At 38.6% G+C, this 24927-nt stretch overlaps 1 protein-coding gene across 6 annotated transcripts in view; it reads left to right on the forward strand.

The window, feature by feature from the left end:
- Positions 1 to 24927, forward strand: part of OSBPL1A (oxysterol binding protein like 1A) — a 218802-nt gene that overhangs the window by 98386 nt on the left and 95489 nt on the right. Inside the window, exon 1 of one of the 6 annotated variants that reach the window (XM_032421393.1) lies at positions 4038 to 4665. The exons of the other annotated variants lie outside the window; for them this stretch is intronic. The gene's annotated coding sequence lies outside the window, so the exon portion shown is untranslated. Of the gene's footprint in view, positions 1 to 4037; positions 4666 to 24927 lie in introns of those variants that run through there. 6 annotated transcript variants of the gene reach the window in all.

A 24927-nucleotide genomic window follows, 5' to 3' on the forward strand; every position in this document is an offset into this window, starting at 1 on the left:
AAGAACAATCATAAGCTTTGAACTCACAGAGACCTGGGTCTAATTCCATGTTCTGCTCCTTAATCTCTCTTTGCCACAGTTTTCATATATAATTACCTTTTTAAAGTGGCAATCAACCAAAAAAGAGTGTTTTGAAAAGTAGGTATGATCATCTTGGCAAAACACCTTGTATACTACCTGGCATGTAATGGGGATCCAGTAGATCTAAGTGATCCCAGCCCTTGCGGCCACAAAACTGTTTTTATTCTAATCTTTTTGATGACAGTTATTTTAAATGTTATGCATTTACATCTTATGCTAAATTTTTAGCACTTAATTTTATCTTTTCTGGGGGCCTCAGGATTGTCCTTTTTGTATGTTCATAATTACTCTGTGTCTTAATACAGAGATGCCTTCAGGGGATAATGTTTATAGAACTCTGTAATTTGACTAAATGGCCCAGTCCTGCTAATGCCCTTGAATTCACTTTTGCACTTTATGGGGTTTAAAATTTTTTTCTCTTGATTTTTAGCTCGGCTGTGTGCCTGTCTGTAGCAGTGTAATACTGATCCCTTCTGTTTACTCTTTCTAATGTTGCTTATGAAAAAGAAAACCAGATAACCAAACTTGGTCAAATTATGTCCCCAGTAAGAGCAAGCTGGCTCTGTATGAGAAACTTAGGGGTTTATAAAGAGCACAAGCCTTAGTGCCTGGATTTGGGGCTTTCTATTTCTGTGGTATGTGAGTGTTCTTTGCTTATGTGGGGATGCTCTGATAAGACCCAGATATTTAAGGTTTCCATAGATCTCTATAAATGGTGTGCATTATGTAGGCATATTTTACTTGTAAATAACACTATGTTGTTAAAAAAAACTGCAGTATATAAAGCAAGCTGTAAAGCTTGTGATTGATTTACTAAAGGGAAACTTATTAGGTGTTTTTAGGGTAATATAGGGAGACATGAGAGAATGTGAATGCCGTAATTTGTCTTTAACCTTGTTTGAGAGTTCTATTCAAAAGGCTAGTGGGGCACCTGGCTGGCTCAGTCGGTAGAGCACAGGGCTCTTAATCTCAGGGCCATGAGTTCAAGCCTCACATTGGGTGTGGAGCCTACTTAAAAAAAAAAAGAAAAAAAAATTTCAAAAGGCTAGAAACTGGCTTTATGAATTATTTTTGTTTCTGTAGTTTTCCTCACCAGAGAGTGGTATCAGAAGTGGCTAAAATGTCACACAGTGCCATCATTGGTCCCCTTCTTGTTCTGTGTATCATCGAGCTCCCTTTGATATTAATCAAACCAGTTTTTCTGAAGTAGGAACTTGCTTACTTAAAATTAGTGTAAGCTCACTCATAAAATATTTTATGCTTCTGTGTTAAATTTCCTGACTACTAAAGAGCTGTAACCCAAAAGTATGATTGGGATGATAGTGATGCTAAGTTTGTGGTATAATGGAGAGATCTGGACCTTAAATTGGACCAACCAAAAGGTACTGCAACTTTGGACCAGATGCTGATATCTTTGGAGAGAAACCATGCCCTCCTGTGAGCTTCCAGCTCTATAAAGTCAAGGTCTCTAATATTCATTAGTTTCCTGGTCTGTTCAAAGGCCTTTAGTCATTTTCTGTTCCTATTCTCTTTCATTTCTTCATGTTTATACCTTTTGGGCCTTTACCTCTCTGTCATCTCTTCAGTCTCCTCCTCTCCCTCTGCTCTGAGCAAAATTCTTTGTTAAACATGGAGGCAGTGACTGTATTTTTTTTTTTTTAAAGATCTTGTTTATTTATTTCACAGAGAGAGGGAACACAAGCAGGGGGAGTGGGAGAGGGGAAAGCAGGCTTCCCGTTGAGTAGGGAGCCCGATGTGGGGCTCAATCCCAGGACCCTGGGATCGTGACCTGAGCTCAAGGCAGATGCTTAACGACTGAGCCACCCAGGCACCCCGACAGTGACTGTATTTGCTGCCAGTTCCCTGCCACTCCCAACCCCCAGTCTCTTTTTTCTTTCCTTTCGTTGGCATCTGTCTCCTTCCATTCTGCTTCAAAAACAGCTCCTCTCTTCTTTTGAATCCTCTACTCCCTTACAGCTTCTGTCTCCCTACATTCCTTTCCAATTCTATTTTGGAAAATGTGATAATTTCTGTTTCTACTTTATTCCTCAACTAGCCCACTGAAACCATTCTTGCCAATAATCTCCTTACTGCTAAATCAGAGGATACCCTTAAATTACCTTGCTCGTCCTGTGATGGATCTGGCGTTTGATGACTACTTGCTTTTTGGAGTTCTCAGTGATTTCCATGGTGCCTACCTCTTCTGGCTTCTCTTTCCTTTAGAGCAGCTCCTCCTCAGTTTCCTTCTGAAGGATCTTTTCTTCTGCCTGTGCCTTGAGTGTTAGTGTCCCTGGTTTCTGTGGGTGGCCTTCTCACTCAGCATTCTCCTTGGATGATCTTAGCCACTCCTTCAAACAGAAATCCATGATGACTCTGATATCTCCACCTTAGATCTCTCCTGAGCTATAAACCAGTATATCCAGCTGCCTTTTAAACATTTAGATATGATTATATCATAGGCATTTCAAAACCAGTGTGTCTAACGCTGAATTATCCATTCAGCTCAGAGACAGAATTACTACCTATCCAGGAACCCAAGCCAAGATCATGGGAGCTGTCCTCAGTTCATCCTTCTTCCTTATTCCCCCACACTTATCAAGTTCTGTCATTTTTCCTTCCTGTCTCTCAGCTGTCTGTCTCCCTGTCCTCCCTCTCCTCCCACCCAACACTCAGATCCCCCACTGCCACTCTATGAGGATAGAGCTCTCAGGATTGCTCTGTCAGATGTCTGCCACCATTTCCTCATCCCAGGTTCCACCCTTCAGAACTGGTTTAGAAATCCCTCCTATTCTAGGAGTCTTTGCCACTGTAGCACTTACCACATTGTATCATTATATATTTACTTGTCTGATGATATATTTACTAAAGAGCCCCTTAAGTAAGCAACTGTATCGTAGTTATTTCTGTAGGATCTGGGTCTAGTATAGTACTTGACCTGGAGTAGACAGTTAATATCTAACTGAATGCATAATAAATGTACAAAGGAAAGAATACAAAGATCAGACCAATCAGGATCTACTTTCTGCTGTCTTGACCTTGAGCAAATTAACATATGTTTGGGAATTCCATTTCCAAATCTGAGGAGAATACAGATGAGTTATTTTATGTGAAGTTCCTTGGTACGGTGCCTGGCACAGTTTAGGTGCTCTGTCAATTGCCTTCTAAAACATTTTGTTGTTTTCGCTGCCTAGTACTTCTGTAAACTGAATTCATTCTCTAATTTTTAGAAGCCAGGGGGAAGATTCTGTAGTGGCTGCTTTTAGTGCCAAATGTGACTTTTCACAATACCACTTAGTTATCAGTTTAGAATGGGGGGGGGGGGAGCAAACTGACTTTTCAAAGACACCATGAAACCTCACTGACATTAATTCCAAATTTTCTAGTGTACTGTTGTATCCTCTTCTACATGTTTTAATCTGTAGCTCAGTGAGAGCCACCGCTGTTGAATAGTGAACTTAAAGTACCCTAGGATCTTGTCAAAGAAATACTCAGTTTGGTTCAGTATTACTCTGCTCCCTAAAGTTTGAGGACAGGTTTATACTGTTTAAAACTGTTGGAACAAAAAGTTATGTGTACTCCACTCCCACCAGAACCTCATAGTTAACTAGAAATCTCAATAGCCTGACCATCCCACTTAAGTGTAGTAGTTAGGAGGTGGGTTTTGCTATCCTTTGAATCTTCCTGTACCCTTCAAGCCTGGCTGGAATAAGAAACCATCTATTCCATATAAGTAGGTTTCACAGTAGTAGGATTAATACCATTGTTTTCTTCATTGCTCAAATGGTAGCTTAGAAAGTGCATAAAAAATAAATACATGAAGTCTAGTTCAGTCTTTGTTGTGGAATTGGAAACCTCCGCTCTTCAGTGTAAGCCTGAGTAAGGGTCAGTTACCTTTGAGGCGCAAGAGTCCAAAGAGGATTCCTCTGCTTTTCCCTGGGGGTGGGCTGGCCATTTAGAAGTTGTCAGGGCAGGCGTCGCCAGGAGAGGGCTTGAGCACACAGCCCGCTCTAGGACCTCGCAGGAGCCTCCGTGGGATGCACGCAGAGCACGAGTAGCAGTTTCCTTACTTCCTTCCCGAGAATTGCGGGCTAGTAGTCCGCTCGCTTCTTTGGAGGGGCTGCGTGCAGGCTGTCGTGGTTCCGAGCAGGTCCCCACCTGCGCCTCCGAGGAGCGGGCCCCGCGGGAGGGGGCCCGGGGGAGGAGGGACTGGACGACGACAGCGGCCGCGCGGAGCCGCCTGCTGCAGGCCATTCGCCGCGCTGCTCGCACTCTCCCGGGCGAGCCCTGGAGGAGGGTGGCGTTGGCTCTGCGGCCGAGAGGCGCTGCACGGACCTCTGGTGGCCTGAGGGCCGGCGCGGGAGTCCTGGGCCGTGGGCGGGCGGGCCGGGCCTCTCCTTGACCTCGCTGAAGCCGGGGGCGGGCGGAGGAAAGGTGACTTAGGGAGACCTTGCGGTGCCGCCCTGGGTCGCGCCTCCGGGCTGGGCTGGAGGGGAGGCGGAGGAACAGGCCGAGCGCATTTGTGCTGGAGCTGGCTGAGGAGCGCAGGGCGGAGCGCGCCGGCGGGGAGCCCCAGATCCGGCCCAGGTGGGTGAGTGTGTGTGTGCCCACTGGGGGCTTTGCGAGGTCAGCCTCAGGAGGGACGGCAGAGGACACCCGGGGGGTTGGGGGGTGGAAGCGGGGAGGGCGGCCAGACCAGATCTAGGGATGTGAGTAGATCCAAGAATAGTTGGACGTGTTTGTGTGGAGCGGAGTGCAGCTGCGGGTGAGTGGGGAGGGGTGCGTGAAGCCGGGAGACCCTGCTCTCCCGGCCTGGCCAGGGTCTTGCTGCTGGCTCCGTACTTGGGAGTCGGGTTCCCACAGGAAGAGCCACTTGGGGGGAAAGACTGGACAGATTTTTTTTTTTTTTTCAGCTAAATATTGGTAGTAGGTCAAGTGGGGCCGGAGTGGGAGGAGTAAGGCAGTGAAAGACATTATTGTCCTAAATAACCTTCCAAGTTAGTGATTTTTTGCATGTCTCTGCCCTGGCTGACATTGAGATGAATTTACCATCCGTTAGGAGGCTGCTAAAATTCCAGGGAAACGCACGAGTGGATTAAAGAGAGGGAAATTATACTGGGGCTGGGGAGTGGGGAGGGAGGTAGCTTTTAACTTTGTTTTGATTAAGGATTTTTGATTACTCATAGGCTTTCTTTGTAGCCTAAACCAGTGGAGAATCACGTTCCCCAGCATTCAGAGCATGTGGCTAGTTGTTTTGTGTTTTTTGTTGTGCTAGCTTTTTCTGGATTTGGAGGGAGGGTAGTAGGAAAGGAAAGATACCAGGGAGGAGCTTAGTACAGCTTTTGATAGTTATTAAAGCTATTAAAAGTTTCTTAACTTGAATTAGGTTCAAAGACGGAATGAAGGCATTTTGTTTTAAAGACGTAGAGTAACTTAGCAGGAATCTTTTTCAAAAGAGAAAAATGCTTGAAATGCGTGTTGGTGGAGGAATGTGTAGGCTAGAATATGGGTATTAAGTGTAAATTTTCTTTTTAGTTTGAGGGCACACTGAAGTTAATCTCTGGTCCAGATAATGTTTGATTTCAGCCGTGAAGCTGATGACTTTGGTACGTTAGCTGGGTTTTGATTTAGATATTTAATCTTTTTTTTTTTTAAGACATTTAATCTGAACATGATGGCCAGAGAGCTATATCACCCTTTGTCCCAGTACTACTTTTACTAGACTGGGATCTTAAAGGAATTTGTGTCACTGGGAATATGATTGCAGGACTCTAGTCTCCCCTCTTTAGAACATTTTTAAAGGTTAATTTTAGGGAATTTCATTGAGGGTGAAAGTGACCCACATAATTTCTGTACCCTCAGTTGTGCACCTTGCAGAATGAGGGAAAATTAAAAAGTTCATTAGATTTTCCATATTAAAAGCACATGCATGTACTACCAGGGTAGTATATAAGTAAAGTCAAGCACGTTAAGAATACTGTATGTAAAATAATGAATAAAATAATTATGCAATAGCATGCTCTAAGCTTTGTGTATAATTTATAACATTTGCTATCTATATTCTTTAAAAAGCTTTTATAAATTTATTAGTATCTTGACATTCAAATATATTGTGTTTATAAGCTCTGTGAGGATTATAAGAATTTTTAATTCCTTTAAAAATTAGAAATTTAGATTTTTTTTTACTTGGTTCACATTATTCTACATTATTCCTAAACTTTTAGTTTGTATGTATAGTCAGGAAATATACTGCAAATTAATTTTGGAAGCAGGTAGGACATAAGTTAAATGTTTTTAATGTTTTTAAATTTATTTAATAGGAAGTTTATGTAGCATGAAGCAGGTTTTCATTTTGATAATTTGTGAAGTATTTGAACAAAAATACTAAGGTTGTAATTATTTCAGCAGTCTGAGAGAGAGAGAGAGAGAATGTGTATGTGTGCTATTAGCCTTGTCATGCTTGGTATGACCCAGGATCTTTTCCTAAGTTTTTGTATCAACAATGGTATAAAGTCTGTAACCTGCCTGCAATTGTATTTGTCTTGTATTCCTACTAGAGAGTGCAGTGCCTGATTTATATTCTGTCTGATGAATTTTGAATGAGGTATAGCAGATATAATTATCCTCTCATTTTAATGTAAGAGTGGTAAGGATATAACCCCTATACATTTTTATAATGGTCCACCATTGATTTGATATCTGTTATTTTACATAAAATTTTTTCCTTAATTCAGTATTTACAGAGTGTTTACCTTGCTAACTGGTCAAGGCTAGATGAATAGAAGAAGGGTTTTCTTGAAAGGTTTTATCAAATATGCCTAAAGAGTTTGAATATTATCTTGGGCTGTTAGAATCATTGAAAGATTTTAATCAGGGGAGAGATTTAATCAAATTTGCTCCTTATGAGAAGGATTAAAGGAAGGCCTCAAAACAGGGTGACCAGGTGCAGGAATTCAAGAGAGGGATAATCAGAGTCTGAACCAAGTTGTTGGCTAACAAAAAGGAAAGGAAGATAAAGAGCAGAGAGAGACTTCAAAGATAACCTTCTAGGAGCTGATAATAGTTGAGTATGAGGAATGAAGGAGAAAATGGAGTCCTAGATGACCCCCAGACTATGGTATATAAATCAGTGGATGGAAGGTGACTGAAGGAGGGAGTAAAGGGAGTAGGGGGAGGATGAGTTCACCTTTGGACATGATGACATCCAAGTAAGGGTCTCCTTATTCATCCAACAAAAATTTACAAATTATTAGTATTGAAAGTCACCTGAATAAACATGGAGCTTGAGTAAAGAATATCACCTAGGACACCTATAGCTTGAAAAAGTTTGAAATCAAAGGATTTAATACTGATATTAAAAGACAAGTGGGAGAAAAGGAAGCCAGTGGACAGCACTGAGAAGAAGCAGCCAGAGAGGCAGGAAAAATCCAGAACAGTGGAGGCCAATGGGGACAATCGGGTCAAGAAGTTGAGGTAACAACTGAAATGTGTTCATTATTGGTCTTGTATGAAGGAAGTTCTGGAAGCATGACATAGGACAAAGCTAGATGGCAATGAGTAGCAGAGTAAATGGGAAGCGAGAAAGTAGAAATAATTAAGATAGACTGATGTGGTTTCTATAGACATTCATAATCTATGAATAATTACAGTTTTGCTCCTTTCTTTCAATTCTTACATCTCATTTATTTTTCATGTTCCTAATGTACTGGCCAGGGCCTTCAGGACAACGCTGAATAGAAGCTGAGATGGTGGGAATCCATCCTTGGTTTTGAAAAAAGGCACACTTCTAACTTCCAACGACTCACTATTAAGAGTGATATTTAGTAAATATCATTTATCAGATTAATGAAGTTCTTTTTCATTCTTACATTGTTGAATTGTTTTTTAATCACGGAATGGATTTTATCAAATTCTTTCTGCATTTAATAAGAGAATCATAAGGTTTTTCTTAAGGTGGCAAATTATATATTTTTTTTAAATTATATTTTTAGACTTTTTCTAATGACAAGCCATCTGTGTGTACCTGGGATAAACCTAATTTGGTCATTACGTATTATCTTTAACATTCTCCTCGATTTGGTTTCGTTTGGATTTTAGCATCCATTTATGAGTGAGAATGGCTTGTAATTTCTTTTTTTGTTCTGTCCTCATCACGGTTTACTATCCAGGTTATACAGGCTTCATAAGATGAGTTTGGGAGTATTCTCTCTTTTGCTGTTCCCTGGAAGAGCTTATATAAAATTATCTTAGATTTTTTTTTAAAGTATTAAGTAGACATATTTATGGTTATAGGACTATTTTAGTTTTCTATTTCTTTTTGGGTCAATTATGACAAGTTATCTAGTTCCAGGGATTTATCCTTTCCATTTAAGTTTCAAAATGTATTGTTACAAGGTTGTTTTTTATTGTCTCTTTAACTTATTTTGGATCTGTAATTAAATATTTTTTCCTAATGTTTTCCATTTTTTTCCTAATATTTATTTGGATATTTCCAATAAATTTCTCAAAATCAGTCTCATTAAGGCTTTGTTTGATTAATTTTCAAAGAACTCTCTTTAGCTATGTTGTTGCATCTTTTTCTTTTAAACTAATTATTATGGTTACCTCTATCACTTTGAGTTTATTTTCCCTAGTATCTATACATTTATTATCCTCTGTCTCTTGGAAGTAGATATTTTGTTCAAAATTTTTAGTCTTCCAGATTTCAGGTTGTATGTTTCATAGTTCTAGTATTTTGTAATTTAGGGAATATATTCCTGCCGTCTTTATCCATTACTTGATTTTTAGACTTCAGCTTTCCAGACTGAGGACTGCTAACATATGTAGAGTACTGCCCTTCTAATACTTAAAACATGTAAAACTTTTGCCAAGGTTTTAACTACTTTCAATTTTATTTTTCTCTTACCTGACTCTTCTTGTTTTCATTGGTTGGCATTTCTGTTTCCTTCCCGACTTGCTTCTCACCTTCACCCTCACAACTTCTTTTCTGCCTCTTGACAGTCTGCATGGTGGAAGAATGATCATCATTTCCTTGCCTTCTCCCTTTTTTCAACTGTTTTTCCAATTTTCCACCCACTGCCCCCCATACTTGGAGGATTTTTCTGTGATCAGTTCAATGTATTCCATCTTGCTCTTTCCTTCTCCTCACAGCCTTGGCTCCAGCACCAAAGAGGAAAAAGCAGATAACCTGTATCTGATTTTCTTTAGATGCTCCAAGGTTCACCCTTATTTACCACATGATCTTTGTTAGTCCTCATGCAATCTATCCAGTTGATGACGATGAAGTCAGGGCACTATGGGCAAGGCCTAGAAGAAAGCACAGATGGTAGAATATGGACCTGCTCTTATTTGGACTCCTGAGGCGCAGGCGCCAGTATTAGTGACCCTCTTCTTGCTGTATGACTCTGGGTGGCTTATTCTAAGGTCTCATATTCCTCCTCTGTAACACAGAATTATTAATACAGACCCCTTCCCTCTACTTCAGGAGTTGCTGTGAGACTTGAATAAGGATAAGAGACAGTCTTCCCAGGCTTTGTTTTCAGAAAAATATCTTGAAAGGATTTTGTGCTCAATTCAGGGGCAGAGAAGGGGAGTGAAAGTGGTTTGTGGCATGGGGGCTGGATCAAAGAAACCCTGATGGGAAGCAGTAGGTGTCCTAGGAATGAGAGGAAGCATACAGTTGTGCTCAGTGGTTGAGATTCAGGGGAAGTGCCTGTCCTCTGGTAGTTGGGAACTAGAGACATGGACACGTTGTTACCTGGTGGCTGGATACTATCCTGTAGTGGCGTCCTTACTTAGTTATTATTTGCTGTATGGGATATAGCAGATACAAAGGATACTGCCTTTTTGAGCTTATGTGAGAAATCACCCTTCACCTACAATAATATTTCTACAAAGGAGATTTTGTTGTTAATTAAAAATTAAGTTTGTGAACTCTCCGTAGTAAAATGTCTTACTTGGAGTAGAAATTATTTAGTTTTGAATATTTTCCTCATTTATTTTTGTTATTGTAGTTTTGGTTATGGATTAGTTGTTTAAAATCCCAGAGTCCTAGAATCGATCTTAGATTATAAAGCATCTAGCAAAGATTTCACTGGGGCCTAGGGTAGATACATAAGATGTATGCTATACATAAGACAGGTATAAGTAAAAGCACCTCCTTATTCACTAAGGCAGTGTATGATGATTATATTTTAGGATTTTTCTGCAAGTAGTAAATACTAAGTAAATAGTTGTTACAATGTTAGAAATAGACTTGTACTTTATACTGTGGTTTTACTTTATGTCGAGATGTATGCATTTTGATATTGACTTTGTAATAGTTAACTTCAAGGATCCAAGTTAAAATATATGGCAAATGTTACAGTTGGACCCTTTTTTTCATACGAATGCAAATCATACTCACTATGTATTTTAGGCCAATTGGAAAAAAAGGTTTTCCTTCTTATTTTTATTTGTGGTAAAATACAGAGAGCATACACTTTATCATTGCTGTTTATAAACGCATAGTTCAGTAGCATTAGGTACCTTTATGGTGTTGTGCAACCATCACCACCATCCATCTCCAGAACTCTTTTCATTTCATAGTTTCAGCTCTTCGTTTCATCTAAACGGAAACTCCTATACCCATTAAACAATAATTCCTCATTCCTGTCTTCCCCCAGCCCTTGGCAACCGCCATTCTACTTGTTGTCTCCATGAATTCGACTACTTTAGGAACCTCCTACAGATGGAATTACTCAGTATCTGTCCTTTTGTGCCTGGTGTTCATCTCACTTACCGTAAAACCTTCAAGGTTCATCCATCTTGTGTAGCAGGTGTACTAATTTCCTTCCTCTTTAAGGCCGAATGATACTCTATTTTGTGTATATACACATTTTCCTTCCCCGTTCATCCATTGGTGTCTCACTTGTTTTGATTCCACCTTTGATCTGCTGTGAAGAGTGCGGCTGTCAACAGGAGTGTACGGATTCCTTTCTGTGTCTCTACTTTCAGTTCCTGTGATTATGGACTCAGAAGTGGAATTTCTGGATCATATGATAGTTGTCTTTTTCATTTTTTGAGGACTTGCCATACTGTTTTTCATAATGGCTATACCATTTTACATTTCTGCCAAGAGTGCATAATGATATTAATTGTTCTACACCCTACCCAGCACTTGTTGTTTTCTCTTGCCGTTGTTTCGATATAGTAGCCATCCTAACGAGTGTGAAGTGTGGAAAAAAATTTTTAATAAGTAGAGTTAATCACTATTTGATCCAAATGTCAACCCCAGGGTTGACAGACTATCTCTTTTTACATTGTCCCATAATTGCCCTGCAGAGCCATGATTTTCCTTTATTTTTCAAACCATTCAAAAGTTGCCCTGTTGAAGTGTGGTGGAGGGCACACACCCCTAAGTCTCCCTGGTGTCCCCTCTTTTTTTCCCTCCAGTTAGTGAAAAAGCAGCTGCACAAAGCAAGGGTGATCCTTGGTTTCTGTGGATTTAAGACTTGGCTTTGGTCTAAATATCCATATTCTACCTTTATTATTTTTCTGTACTTTAGATAGCAAATGTTGCCTTGCTGTTATATTTTGAAAGATCATTCCTTAATAGAGAAGAATTTTATCTTGTCTATAGAGTCAGCATAGGAAAATGAAAGTTAAGATATATTTGAATCACCACAGATAAAAATTATAGAACAAGGAAATTGATATACTTAAGAAAAGTCAAGCCTACCTTCCCTTGTCCATGGGTACTAAAAAGTAAAATATCAAAACCAGAAAATGATTAACCTGAGCATTATTTGAACAGGGAATTTAACATATTCTGTAGGGAAATTATTTGATCTTTAGCCATGTTTAGGAGGACAAAATTTCTATAAACCTGAAAGTCAAGGGAAAAATTTAAAAAATAAGATAGAAAATTGGGGAAAATGTAACCACAAAATTATCAAAAGGATCTTAGGGGGTCATCGAATTTTCCTCCATTTGCACAAATCCTCTCTTCAGCTTCCTGCCCAGCTAGCCGGTCATTTTACCTGCTTGTGAACACTCAGCAATGGGGAGACAGGCAGTGTACTCCATTCCTTACGAGCTTGGAGTCTGAGTCCCACAGACCCGGGTTTGAATACTAGCTCTGTCACTTAATGGTTACGGGATCCCAGGCAGATCCCCGCCCCTGCCAACCTGCTTTGTTCTGAGGACAGCGGCCCTCTCCTGATCCACAGACTTGGGAGCCTCTTCCTGCTCAGAACGTTCACTGTTCTCCTTCCTGGAACACATTTCTCCCAGGCCCTTGCCTGGTTCTCTCCCTTAATTTTGTCAGCCTTTAACTCAGTTGGCACCTGATCACTGAGTTCTCGCCATCCTGTCTCCCAGGACTTTCTTTCCCCTTCCCAGCTTCATTTTTGCTTTCAGTGTTTTCTGCCATCTAACACACTAAACATTTTTACTTGTTTGTTTCCCCCCAGTAAACTGTAAGTTCTCTGAATGCACGGATTTTTGTCTATTTTGTTCATTGCTGATCTTCTGCAGCCTGTAATGTCTGGCATGGTGTAGGTGGTTGGTGAATGTTTGTTGCCTGAAAGCACGACTCTCCTTTGCTTAGAAGTTGTATCATACTGGGCTTGGAAAGGACACTTGGGCACCAGTTCACCATCATGGGTCAATTTTTTAAAAATTTGAAAAAGGAAAAAAATTTTAAAAGATTTTATTTGAGAGAGAGAGGGAGAGAGAGCTCAAGCAGGGAGAGGTAGATGGAGAGGGAGAGGCAGACTTCCCTGCTGAGCAGGGAGCCTGATGTGGCACTCGATCCCAGGACCCTGGGATCATGACCTGAGCCGAAGGCAGACGCTTAAGCGACTGAGCCACCAAGGCGCCCCGGGGAAAAAAAAATTTTTTTTAAGATTTTATTTATTTATTAGAGCGCAAGCACGAGCGGGGGTGGGGGAGGGGCAGAGGGAGAAGCAGACTCCCTGCTGAGTGGGGAGCTGGACACAGGGCTTGATCCCAGGACCCTGAGATCATGACCTGAGCTGAAGGCAGATGCTTAACCAGCTGAGACACCCAGGCACCCCTGGAAACAAAAATTTTTAAGTGCTCCCCTTGAAGGGAAAATAAGCCACATTCATTGTTTTAGGACTTTGGGGATTTTTAAATCATTTTGTTTGCTTCATCAATATTTTACATACAATTTTGTGTGCTCATAAGGTTTTTATGTTCTGTAAAAACCAGAATAGGTTTTTAAAATAAGAATATCTGTTCTTTAAATCTTAACCCAAGTAGAGAGCTTAAGATAAATTATCTTTCCAACTTAGAATGGCCAGAGTCCCAAACCAGGTGCTTGGTCTCTTCCATATGCCCTGCAAAGATTGTTTTCTCTCTGTACCAGGACTTGAAAACTTGGAAAGCACTGCTTTAAGGTATTTAAAATGTTTTCTTCAGATGGAGTTACAACCCGCTGAATTGTGATTCTAGCATATTTTTAGTGTTTTGTTTGTGTTTTTGCCCTGAGTTGAGAACTATGAAAATACTTGGTAAAACAATAAAGCATCAAAATTCTGTAAAAAGTTATTGTCTTTCTGGACTTAACAATGTTCCACATATACAGAAAGGTATTTCCAGACCGAGCTGAAGGCATTAGAAAAAACAGAGTTGGACCTCAAGGTATAGCTGTATAGTGGAATGGTCAGCAGTAGCAGAAGGAGAGCTGCTTGTACTTGCAACAACGTGTTTCTGAAAAACATTGTACTTAGTGAAAGAAGCCAGACACAAAAGAGTGTATTGTACATGATTCCATTTATTTGAAATCAAGAACAGACCAACCTAAAGCGTGGTTCTAGAAATCAGAGCAGTGGTTGCTGAGGCGGGGGGTGGGGAGAACAGGAGAGTAATTATATTGGAGCACAGGAGAATTAGGGGTGGGGGGTGGGATGACAAATATTCTGTATCTTTGTAGTGGTGCTAGTTACATGGGGTATATATTTGTGAAAATTCATTAACTATACATTTAAAATAGATTTTACTGTAAATTTTAAAAAATCACTTAAAATAGATTTGCTAAGTGTTATTTCTATATATAACTTTTTGTAGTTATTTTCATTAACAGAACTCTGAACTACAGAAGTAACTTTTAAAGATAAGCTTTGTTTAGATTATGATTAAACTTCTCTGCTTTTAAAAATGATTGTTTATACCTCTTGTAGCCTATCTTGAAAAAAGAAATTTATTTCGAGAATACATAAAATATATAAATCTGTGGTGAGTGATTATATAAGAGTAAGCTGTTTTTAGGTAGAAGCTTTGCAACCATAATGAGACAGGAGTGTGCTTAACAGAATCTCAGTTGGGATTTTCATACTAGATGCCTCAGAAGGCCATGCATTCTGCACTGTTGGAAAGTACCTTTCAAACATTTTGTGTTTGATGCAATGCCAGTTTTTGCAAATTTGATGCAAACATCAATTCTTGAGTAGACATATTTAAAGGTATTTTTCTAATTGTAAAGGTATGAGAGATATATGGAAGATACATAGGAGTATACAGAAAGCTATTTTCTGTTAAATATGGAGAGAAATATAAAAACCAGAGCCCAGCAAACCACTGGTAGGATTTTGGTATGTCTTAGTTTATTTGTAGTTGCAAACACACAAATATAGTATACATTACTGTTTAATATCTTATTATTTTCTATAATATCAGAATGAATATTTTTCTTTTTCAGACATTCTTTGAAAACATGTTTGCATAAAAAATGAATTATTCTAACTCCCATTATCAATATATGAGTGGTCTTTTTACTATGCCCTTACTCTTGCCAAATATTATCGTTTTTATAATTTTATTGAGGTATAATTGATGTACAGTAAACTGCACATATTTAAAGTGTAACTTAGTTTTGATGTATGTTTACAGTAGTGAAACCATCACCCCAATCAAGATAAAGAATATTTCGATTACTTCCAGAAGTTTGTTCTTGCCTTTTGTGATACCTCCCACTTTCCTACCTACCTCAATACACTGGCACTATTGATCAACTTTCTATCACTAGGGTTCGGTAGGCATTTTCTAGAATTTTACATAAATGGAATCATACAGTTTGTGCTTTTTTGGAGGCGTAGGAGGTTTGGCTTCTTTAACTCAGCATAATTATTCTGAGATTCATCCATGTTGTTGCATGTATCAATAGTTTTTTCCTTTTCATTGCTGAGTAGTTGTCCATTTCATGGTGTACAGTTTTTTCACCTGTTGGCAGACGTACGGATTGTTTCCAGATTTTGCCGGTTCAAATAAAGCTATTAGTATTTGTGTACAAGTCTCTTGTGACATAATATTTCATTTCATTTAGGTAAATACCTAGGAATAAGTAGAATGGCCAGGTCATATGGGAAATGAATGAATGTGGGGCTTTTTTTTTTTTTTTAGTTTTACTTTTTTAAAAAATTGAAGTAGAATTCACAAAACATAAACGTAACTATTTTGAGGGTGTAATACAGTGGCATTTAGTAAGTCACAGTGTTGTGCAACTGTTACCTCTATCTACTTGCAAAACAATTTTCATCACTTCAGAAGGGAACCTTGTACCCAGGAAGCCATCACTCCCCATTCCCTGAAAATGACTAATCTATATTTTGTCCTGATGGATTAGCCTGTTTGGAACATTTCACATAAATGAATCATATGATATGTGAACTTTTGATGTCTGGCTTTTCACTTACATATTGTTTTCAATCTTCATGTGCATAGTAGCATGCATCAGTACCTTGTTCCTTTTTATAGCTGAAGAGTTTTCCATTGTATGTATATAACACATTTTATTTATTCATTTGTTTATGGACATTTGGGTTTCCAGCTTTTGGCTGTTGGGAATAGTGCTGCTTTGAACATTTTTGTACAGGTATTTGTTTGAACACGTGTCAGTTCTTTTGGGAATATACATAGGAACAAATTTCCTGGGTTATGTGGTAGGTCTAGGTTTAGCTTTTTGAGGAATCACCAAACTGTTTTCCACAGCATGTGCACCATTTTATGTCCCCACCAGCAGTGCACAAGGCTTCATTTTTTCCACATCCTTGTCAACACTTGTTATTTTCCTTTTTAAATTTTTTAAAAGATTTATTTATTTTAGAGAGCATGAGTGGGAGGGGGAGAGGGAGAGAGAAACTCAAGCAGATTCCATGCTGAGTGCAGAGCCTGATGTGGGGCTGGATCTCATGACAATGAGATCACCACCTGAGCCGAAACCAAGAGTCAGACACTCAACTGACTGCACCACCAGGCGACCCTGTTATTTTCCTTTAAAAAAAAAAAAAGTTAACTCATCCTAGTGGGTATAAAGTGGTATCTCACTGTTGTAATGATTTGCATTCCCTAATGACTGAAGGTGTTGAGCATCTTTTCATATACTTGTTGGCCATTTGTATGTTTAGAGAAATGTCTGTTCAAGTCGTTTGCCCGTTTTTAAATCGGGTTGTCATTCTATTGCTGAGTTATAGGAGTTCCTTATATAGTCTGGATACAAGTCCTTTATTGGATATGTGGTTTACAAATATTATCTCCCAGTCTCTTGCTTGCCTTTCCCTTAACATTACTTTTTAAAAAGGAAAAGTTTTTGATATTGATGATGTTTCATATATATATATATGAATATATATATGTATGTGTGTATGTATATATATATGGCTTTTGTGACCTATTTAAGAAATTTTTGCCAAGCTCATGGTTGCTAAGATTTTTCTCCTGTGTTTTCTTCCAGAAGTGTTCTAATTTTAGCTTTACATTTGGGTCTGTACATCCATTAAGAGATTTTGTTTTTGTTCTCTTTTTGATATATTGAGAGAAACTAGAGTCCTAAATAAACAGAGATATCCCTATTTGTATCAGAAGACTCAACACTGTTAAGATGTCTGGTCTCCCCAAATTGATTTATACAGTCAAAGTAATCCCAGGCAGAATTCCAGCAGGGTTTTTTATTTCATTTTATTTATTTTTTTGGGTAGAAATTGACAAACTGATTCTAAAATTTATATAGAAATGCAAAGGACCTATAGTAGCCAAACCAATTTTGAAAGAGAACAAAGTTACAGGATTTAGACTACCCGATTTCAACACTTTCTATAAAGTTATAGTAATTGAGAGAATATGGTGTTGGTAAAAGAAAGACACACAGATCGGTGCAACAGATTAAGAGTCCAGAAATGAGCCCATACATACTGGTTAACTGATTTTTTTTTTTTTTTGAGAGAGAGCTAGCAGGGAAGGGCAGAGGGAGAGGGAGAGAGAGAATCTCAAACAGACTCCCCACTGAGCGTGGAGTGACACAGGGCTCAGTCCCAGGACCCTGAGATCATGACCTGATCCCAAGTCAAGAGTTGGACACCTAACCGACTGAGCCACCCAGGCACCCTGTGTCATTAGTATTACCTTTAATCTGAAGTTCCTTTGCAATGGTCTTTATGATAATGGATATATTTTGGGGGTTAATATAGTCTGTATATCTTCATAATCAAGCTCATAATCTGCAGTATATCACAATATCTTGAAGTTACTGTACCTCCTGCACTTTACCCTTGGCCATGTGGCATGTGCACCATGTGAGGGCACAGTCATCATTGATGTCTGTATATATCCTATATATGTGTATCATATCTGTATATATAATTTGTCTTAATTTTTTTGACAAATAGAAAAGACTTTCTAATATTTCATGGGTACGCACACTCCATTTGGAGACTAACCAAAGGCAATAAGGAGCCACTGAAAAGCTTTTGAGAAGTAATGCTGGATTAGTGTTTTTAATATATGAGCTGGGTAGGAATGTGAAGTGTCTTTTTCTCACACTATAATCTCAGACTATAATCTCTCCCTGGATTAACCAATCTCTTACTCTACTTTGTATCCCTAGCACTTACTTTGAAAGAGTAGTAGGTGTTCAGTAAAATTTTTTTTAAGATTTTATTTGACAGAGAAAGAGTGCACAAGCAGGGGGAGTGGCAGCCAGAAGGAGAGGGAGAAGCAGGCTCCCCCGCAGAGCAGGGAGCCGAGCATGGGGCTCGATCCCAGGACCCTGGCATCATGACCCAAGCCGAAGGCAGTCGCTTAACCAGTTGAGCCACCCAGGCGCCCCAAAATTTTTTTAACTAAATGGAAATTCTCCTAAGTCAGTAATTCTTATCCAGGAGGCACATCAGAATGATCTGTAGTGCTTTGGGGAAAAAAAGAAAAAATTGTATGTATTAATGTTAGTATTAGCATTAAACAAACAAGAAACTCCAAGCCACCTAATATTAGCTTAAATAAGTTAGAGATTCTTTTTCCACCTTAAAGAAGATAGGATGTGGGCAGTCTGGGCCTGGTATAGCAGTTTCCCATGTTAGGGGCTATTCCATATATCAAATTATGGTCATCAGGAAGGAGTAAAGGGCAAAAATAGGAGTGTGCCCTTCCCTTTAAGGTGATCTGGTGAGTTCCTCACAATGCTTTCATTCTTCGTGGACAGAACTTAGTCATATGGCCCCAGCTGCCAGAGAGACTGGGAAATAATCTTTTAGCTGGAGGGCAATATAGCCAGCTAACAAATTGGGATTCTCCCACAGATAGTAGGAGAAATTAGCAATTTCTGTAATGGTACAAAAGCCTCGTTCATTCTTGGAAGTCTTGATTCAGTAGGTCTGGGCTAAAACTGGGCCTTCTAATTAAAAAAAAAAAAAAAAGGAAAACCCAACAGATCCTATAGCTGATCTAGATATACTCTTCATGATGGAGAACCTTGGCTCTAAGGCAGGTTTTGAACAGGACAGATCTACTCATTCTTGGAATGAGAAATTTTTCTCCTGGAGGGCATGGATTCAGCCAAGTTTCTAATCTGCTTTATGAATTTGCCGTTTTACAGTGATGTAATCCCTGACAGGGGTCCAAGTGATGGTTTTAACGAATATTTTGCTGTAGTCCAGATCAGTCTGCTTTGCATGCCCCACCCCCATTTTCCTGGTCCACCAAACCGGTAACCATTACCTTCCTGGACAACCCCCACCCCCCCGCCCCATCTCCCCAAAGTGAAACCCTCTGCTTCTAAGACTTATGATCATTTATTTCCATCAGCGATGTTATTGCCACACCATGGATTGGAAAGCTTATGGGATTTGAAGTTAAAAGATCTTGGTTTCAGTTCTTATTCCTCTGATAACCTATGGCAAGGAGCTTAAACTTTATATAATCTTCAGTTTACACACACACGCCCACACTCATACACACCCACCCATATATTCCTCATAGGGTTGTTAGGATTTAATGAACTAATAGTATGTAAAAGTGCCTTTTAAACTGTAAAGTGCTATGCATATACTTTATCAGTAGTAGATATAAAATTAGCCCTGTGTACACAGAACCATAGTTTATACAAATGCTTATGAAATTGTCCTTTTTCTTTTTTCTTTTTTTTTCCCTAAATAAACTCATACTGAAGTTAAAATAATGAGATTTTTAGGACATTTCTGCTTAGGGTCCTGGACTTAAATTATTTCTTGGTAAACATTGAAATATAAATACTAGTTGAAGAGATCTTATCCAAATTATTTTTTTAAATAAGAAAAAAGTCTTTTTAGCCACATGTTTACCATTTCTGGTGTTCTTCGTTCCTTTGTATAGATGAATATTTCCATCTGGTATCATTTTTCTTTTGCTTGAAGGACTTAAGTTTTTTTTCATAGTGTAGGCCTGCTGATGATGGCTTCTTTCAGATTTTGAATGTCTGAACACATCTTCATCGTCAGTCAAAAAAATTATTTTGCATTGCTTCAGTGCCCCTCTCTACTTCTCTTGTTACTTATGTAACTTAATGTTTATTCATTTAAAAATATTGTTTCAATACTTATTTTTAAGCATGCTCCAGGAACCATTCTGAACAGTAGGGAATTCAGTTATCAACAGATATTTTGATGGAGAGTTAAAAAGACATTAAAAAAATACTTAAAAAAATTTCAGAATCTTTATTAAATAGGCTGCTTTAGAACTTTACCATTTTTATCTAGCCAGCACCAATTTATGACATTACACTGAAAGTTGTTTAAAGTGTTTAATATATGCCATTACATGTGTCAATTTAGCATTTTTTGTACACATGATGATACATGAAAACTTTTTGAAACTTTTAGTACATTATACTATAAAGTAGAATATATGTTGGAAATTATGCATTGAAATGTGCATAGTGCTTTTAGGAATATAATCCTATAAGTGCTACTTCTGGAATATAAAATAAACATACTTGTGGAAACTTTAGATGTACCTTATGTAAGTGTTATAATCATCGTCAAATGATTCAACTTTGCAATTGGAAGAGAAAATTATTTATGAGCTCTTACTTGTACCAAATTATTTTAAATGCCAGAACCACTGAACAAGGCAGTGGAGTAAATATGTATTGAATCTACTGTTGGTAGTATACGGTGGAAGGTAAATAGTTCTACATTTATATTACATTATATATTACTAGTCTCATTGATTTTATTTCTCTGGGATATTATTTTTAAATCAGTCTGACAAAAATAAATATTAAATATTCTGAGTTTATATTCTTCCAAGGATTGTTACCACCTTGCTTTTAAAAACCTCCCATTTATTTACCAAATATTTCTTCAGTGCCTATATTGGGCTCTGTCCTACACATAGGAATAGCCAGTTACCCCCAAATTCCTCCTTGATTTAAATGTCTGAAAAGATATTTGGAAGTAATTGACTTTAACAGATTATTAGCAGAAACTATTAGCAGTTTAACAAGCTCCATTGAGGTCATTTTACTTAGAATATGTCAGTAAGTCGACAACCAAATACAGGCCCTCATCTTCTTTCTCAAGGGCAGAGAGGCACAGAGGTAATTCCCAGTGGGATTTCCTTTTGTCTTGTCTTGAGCCAGGTTGAGGAAGATGGCAATGCCAGTAAGAAAAGGACCTTTTTTTAATGGTGCCAAGAGCCAGTGACCATTGACTGTAAGCAACAGGAAAATGAACAGCTGCCCTGTTTTGGGTTGACCAGGTTAGTGCAAATGAGGCTTTGGAAGGCTTGGAAATGATCTCATTTTTAATCTCAGGACAGACTCTTCTATGTTGTCTATAATGTTGAGAGACTAGAGGCTTTTTACTACATCACATGCTGGGATCTGTAAATTGATGACCTCTTTGTTTCTTATTCTCTATATTTCGCATATGCATGTTGAGACAAAAGTAGTTAGGAGAAAACTTTATTACCCATACCTACCCATCTAAATTGTGCACATCTACGTTTCTCTTGCAACTGAGGATGAACTTTCTGTGCCCTGACAAAGGCCAACTGTACACTTGTGGATTAGATCCCATCCTTTTTCACAAACTCCAGAGCATCATTCCAGCAATTCTCTCCTCTCTCTCTCCACATCATTAATCGCCTCTCTATTGAATCTTTGATCAGTATAGAAACATGTGGCTTACAGGACACCACACACTCCTGGTTTTCCTTCTGTCTCTCTTCCTCTCTTTGTTTCCTTGTGCTGGTTCTTTCACATCTCCAGTCAGAAGATGGTATGTCTTTGGATTTCTTCCTGTTTACACCTCACTTTCTCCCTTAATGATTCTTTCTACTCTTACAGCTTGTAATATATTTACAGATGACTCCCAGAGTTCTATCTCCAGCCTAGACCTCTTCCTTGAACACCTGATTTGATACCTGTCTGCTTGACACCTACACTTGGATGTCTGATAGCATTTCACACTTAACATATACGAAACGGAGTTCCTGATTGTCCCTGTTCCTTCTGCAGTCTTTCCCGTTTTAGGTAACAGTGGCTCTATCTTTAGTTCTTAGGCCAAAACTATGAAATCATCCTTGATTTTTTTTTTTTTTTTTTTTTTTTTACACTATCCCATACATAGGCAGTCTGTCAGCAAATCATTTAGGCCTTCCTACAAAGACAATTCAGGATCTCACTACTTAGGAACACCTTCATTGTTCTTACTCATCTCTTACCTGGATGGTTGCAGCAGCCTCTGAAAGGATCTTGTTGATTCTACTCTTGACCTCCCCCTGGTTCTCCACAGGTCAGCCATAGAGATCATATTCAGATGTAAATCAGATGACTTTACTCCTCTGTACAGAGCCCTCCACCAGTTTCCCCTCAGAATCAAAGCCAGAGTTCTTAAGGCCATCTGCAAGCTTTATACAGTCCTTCTTCCCCCACTACAACTGCCTTGCACATCCTGCCTCCATCTCCATAGTCTATCAGACAGATCTGCTTTGGTCACGGAGGCATAGTTGTTTTTGAAGAAGTGTCTTTTTTTAGTAGTAAAAAGGACTGAAGAAAAGGTCTTCAGGAACATAAGGAAATGCATTACACTTGTAAAGGCCATTATGGGATAGCATAGAAGGGCATTAGAATCCGTGAAAACTTGAAAATGTGTAAAGATGCTTTGTAAATCTATAAAAGTAAATATATACTCTGGTCGTGAGGATATATATTATTACACTTGATTGTGCCTCAGACATGGGATCAAACCTTAATTTTCCTGGATCCTGGAGGTGAGGGTGTGATTCAGCCTGGCTGTGGATTTAGAAGTAACTCTGACGGTCATTCACATGAGAGCTCCATCCTCGTACACCAAAACAGTTAGGTGGTCTTCTAGGAGCAGAAGAGCCCTTACCAACCATAAAGGACCAGACCCACTTTAACAGTTATGTGGCCATAGCAGGGAGTCATCTAAAGCACATATCTCTTAAAAAGTTTTGAAGTCAGTATAGTGTTGGTCCTGTAGGCACAAAAATAATTGTCAATGTAATTCCTTACCTGAGAGATGAAATTAGAGGTTTTAAATTCAAGGTCTAGTATTTCACTGTTAAGCCAATATATTCTGTGTTATTGTAGCCATGCATCCAATAACAAGGAGTAAGGCTAATGCTATTTAGCTGATGGGAGTGTGGCCAGTTGAAAGAGCTTTACTAGATTGATCAAGACCAGAATCTCACCTAACCTGTAATTGGATAATTGGACACAATATTCTGTGAATACTCATCACCTGCTCCCCACCTAGTAGTGTGTTTTTGCCAGATTTAATTATTGTCTCTGCCCGACTTAACCTCTGTGGAACATGGGGAAATAGCAGGGTACTTTATAGAATGAGAGTAGATAAAATGTGTGTGCACGGACTAGCATGTAACTGTTTTTAAAACTCTTGATTCTTTAGCCGGCATCTGCTCACTGTGTGAAGAACACTTTGGAAGTGTTCATTGTGAATTTCCACCTGCCAGCATGAAATGGAATAAGATGTAAGATGATGATGTTGCTGTGGTTTGAGAAGACTAGTGGAAAGGCTTGTATATGCATGAGTCTAAAGTGGTGCAGATGTGGAGCATGTATATGTTTATTATTAAGAGTGTGATGGTTCAGTCCTTAAATTATTCCTAGTAAGTTTGACATTTATGTTCACTTTGTTATATGTTAATTTTTGTTATGGGAAAGTTATAGGGCTGAGGGTATAAATTTTATATTTGAATTTTATATTTAATTTGAAAAATGTCACCCGTATTCTAGAAATGTTCTGTAATTATAAACACATATGTTGGGCTTCTGCACTAATTTTTAAATGCCAGGGTGTCCTGTGGTGTTTCTGAAATACTGAGATTGTAGAGGATTTGGAATAACATTGTTCCAGTGATCTTTCTAAATGGCTAAAAGGTATCAATGGCAGTTAAGTATGTTCTTAGATGCTTCTCTAAAGCAATAAAGAGCTCTTTACTGTAGTTTCTGTGATGTATATACCTATTCTCAGATACATCACTGTACATGATGAAAGAAATTGCCATTTTATGTGTAATTTTAGAGGAAGGGATCTTCAGTGCAGAAGATCCTGTTATGCTTGAAACAAGGACAAGTGCAGTCAGGTCAATGAGATAAAAACAAGGTAAGAGCTAGAATAGTGGTGAGAGCCTCTTCTCCTGCTTCTGCTTCCCACCCCTTTCACTCCTCTTAAGAACAAGTAAGAATATATGTCCAAAGTAGCAGAAATGAAGTGGTGCTTATTTGAGATGGATAGAGGATAAATTGGATTTTGAATAAGATTTTGTAGAGGGAACATGGTATTTGGGGGCCTTGATCATTTATTTTGCCACTATTCTAAAATCTAGATGAATGTAGGTATAAAACTAATGTATTTGTGAACTAGAAGGGTTAATTTAGTTGATTCATATATTGAAAGGTTCAGTATCAACAGTGCATTTGCATTTTGATATTTGAAAAGCTGTAAAGATAATGCTAAAGGGAGCAGGTGGGCAGGGGTGAAGGAGCTTGGATCCTCCTGCAGTGGTATTTTTGGAATCTACATATATAACCGTGCTGTAAAGATCTTTCCCATTTGAAGAAAGGATTGTTTTGGACATTGTGCTCAAAGTTGTCTTCCCCATGAGATGGAGAACAATTTGGGTTTTGTTTTGTTTTTTTTAGTTGACTCCAGCCATAATAAGAGTACTCCCTCCTCTGGAAATAAAATATAGATTATAGGAATATTTACAAGTATTTTGCAATTTCTTAAAAACTGTAATTATGTATTTTTTTTTCAGTTTTGCATGTCTTTGCTGATTTACCATTCATTGCTATTCTTTTTTTTTTTTTTTTTCGTTTTGTTATGTTAGTCATCATAAAATACATCATTGGTTTTTGATGTGGTGATCCACGATCCATTGTTTTCATATAACACCCAGTGCTCCAAGCAGTATGTGCCCTCCTTAATACCCGTCACCGGGCTAACCAACCCCCCCCCCTCCCCTCTAAAACCCTGTTTGTTTCTCAGAGTCCATAATCTCTCATGGTTCATCTCTCCCTCCAATCCCCCCCCCCCATTTTTCCCT

This window comes from Phoca vitulina, unplaced genomic scaffold (assembly GCF_004348235.1).
Source record: "Phoca vitulina isolate PV1807 unplaced genomic scaffold, GSC_HSeal_1.0 scaffold24, whole genome shotgun sequence".
NCBI lineage: Eukaryota > Metazoa > Chordata > Mammalia > Carnivora > Phocidae > Phoca > Phoca vitulina.